Raw genomic sequence first — 2,500 nt, forward strand, 5'->3', positions numbered from 1 at the left:
TGGAGAGGGAGGAGGGGGGGGGAGGGGGGAGAGAGGAGGGAGGAGGGGGGAGAGAGGGAGGGGGGGGAGAGGGAGGGAGGGAGGGGGAGAGAGAGGGAGGTAGGAGGGGGAGAGAGAGGGAGGTAGGAGGGGGAGAGAGAGGGGAGGGAGGAGGGGGAGAGAGAGGGGGGGAGAGAGAGGGAGGGAGGAGGGGGAGAGAGAGGGAAGGAGGAGTGGGGGAGAGAGAGAGAAGGAGGAGTGGGGGAGAGAGAGAGAAGGAGGAGTGGGGGAGAGGGAGGGAGGGAGGAGTGGGGGAGAGAGGAGGAGGAGGAGTGGGGAGAGGAGGGAGGGAGGGAGGGAGGGGGAGGGGGAGGAGGGAGGAGTGGGGGAGAGAGAGGGAGGGAGGAGGGAGGGAGAGAGGGAGAGGGAGGGAGGACAGAGAGGGAGAGGGAGGGAGGACAGAGAGGGAGAGGGAGGGAGGACAGAGAGGGAGAGGGGGAGAGAGAGGGAGGGAGGGAGGTAGGAGGGGGGGAGAGAGAGGAAAGGAGGGAGGGGGAGAGAGGGAGGGAGGGAGGGGGGAGAGAGAGGGAGGGAGGAGTGGGGAGAGAGAGGGAGGGAGGAGTGGGGAGAGAGAGGGAGGTAGGAGTGGGGGGAGAGAGAGGGAGGTAGGAGGGGGGAGAGAGGGAGGGAGGAGGAGGGGGAGAGAGAGAGGAGTGGGGAGGAGGGAGGGGAGAGAGAGGGAGGGAGGAGTGGGGAGAGAGAGGGAGGGAGGAGAGAGAAGGAGGGAGGAGGGGGGAGAGAGAGGGAAGGAGGAGTGGGGAGAGAGGGAGGGAGGGAGGAGTGGGGAGAGAGAGGGAGGGAGGAGTCGGGTGAGAGATGTTGGTATTACAGACTAAGTCAGGGAGAGGTTGAACATGTCAGTGAAGACACTTGCCAGTCAACTGCAGAGAGCGTGATCACACAGTCATCTGGAACAGCTGATGCTCTCATGCATATTTCAGTGTTACTTTCCTCCAATCGAGCATAGAAGTGATTTAGCTCATCTGGTAGGCTCGTGTCACTGGGCAGCTCGCGGCTGGGCCTCCCTCTTGTAGTCTGCAATGGTTTGTGTGTGGCCATTACAGACTACAAAAGGGAAAGCCTTGCCGCGAGCTGCCCAGTGACACGAGCCTACTACTACTCACACTACAGGGCTGTCGTGGAGCAGGTTGAGAGCTTCAAGTTCCTTGGCGTCCACATCACCAACAAACTAACATTGTCCAAGGACACAATGACAGTCGTGAAGAGGACACAACAAAACCTATTCCCCCTCAGGACACTGAAAAGATTTGGCATTGGTCCTCAGATCCTCAAAGGGTTCTACAGCTGCACCATCGGGAGCATCCTGACTGGTACGGCAACTGCTTGGCCTCCGACCGCAAGGCACTACAGAGGGTAGTGTGTACGGCCCAGCACATCCCCGGGGTCAAGCTTACTGCCATCCAGGACCTCTATACTAGGCGGTGTCAGAGGAAGGCCCTAACAATAATCAAAGACTCCAGCCACCTTAGTCATAGACTGTCCTCTCTGCTATCGCGTGGCAAGCGGTACGGGATCGCCAAGTCTTGGTCCAAGAGGCTTCTAAACAGCTTCTACCCCCCCAAGCCACAAGACTCCTGAACATCTAATCAAATGGCTACCCTGACTGACTATTTGCAGACTGACTATTCTCATCGCGCACTAGCGACTCCTGTGCCGGGCACGCTAACCAGATCGCTAGGTGTACGGCTTGGTTGGGTTGTGTTTCAACATCGGTTCCCCCTGCACATTGACTCATGGTACCCCCCGAATATAGCCTCCACACGGATTCTGTACCGGTACCCCCAGTCATAGCAACCCACCTAACAAGACAGTCCCGGTTAAACGACCCAGTCATCGTAACCCATCTAGCAGACAGTCCCGGTTAAACGACCCAGACAGTCCCGGTTAAACGACCCAGACAGTCCCGGTTAAACGACCCAGACAGTCCCGGTTAAACGACCCAGACAGTCCCGGTTAAACGACCCAGACAGTCCCGGTTAAACGACCCAGTCATCGTAACCCATCTAGCAGACAGTCCCGGTTAAACGACCCAGACAGTCCCGGTTAAACGACCCAGACAGTCCCGGTTAAACGACCCAGACAGTCCCGGTTAAACGACCCAGACAGTCCCGGGTAAACGACCCAGACAGTCCTGGTTAAACGACCCAGACGGTCCTGGTTAAACGACCCAGACGGTCCTGGTTAAACGACCCAGACGGTCCTGGTTAAACGACCCAGTCATAGCAACCCATCTAACCCGACAGTCAGTCATTTATGATTGATGTGACCACAAGGTCAAAACAACATCCGTTATATATATAAACTACCTGGTTGCCGCGGTTACAACAGAAACATGCTGTAGCTATCTGGTTGCCATGGCGACGTGGTTAACAACAGAAACGTGCTGTAGCTACCCGGTTGCCGTAGCAACGTGCCGTAGCGACGCGGTTAACAACAGAAA

General features: G+C 57.6%; 1 protein-coding gene across 1 annotated transcript in view; it reads right to left on the reverse strand.

The window, feature by feature from the left end:
• nubp1 (nucleotide binding protein 1 (MinD homolog, E. coli)) overlaps nucleotides 1-2,500 on the reverse strand; it is a 20,791-nt gene that overhangs the window by 6,685 nt on the left and 11,606 nt on the right. The gene's annotated exons all lie outside the window — the stretch shown is intronic.

This window comes from Oncorhynchus gorbuscha, unplaced genomic scaffold (genome assembly GCF_021184085.1).
Source record: "Oncorhynchus gorbuscha isolate QuinsamMale2020 ecotype Even-year unplaced genomic scaffold, OgorEven_v1.0 Un_scaffold_2716, whole genome shotgun sequence".
NCBI lineage: Eukaryota > Metazoa > Chordata > Actinopteri > Salmoniformes > Salmonidae > Oncorhynchus > Oncorhynchus gorbuscha.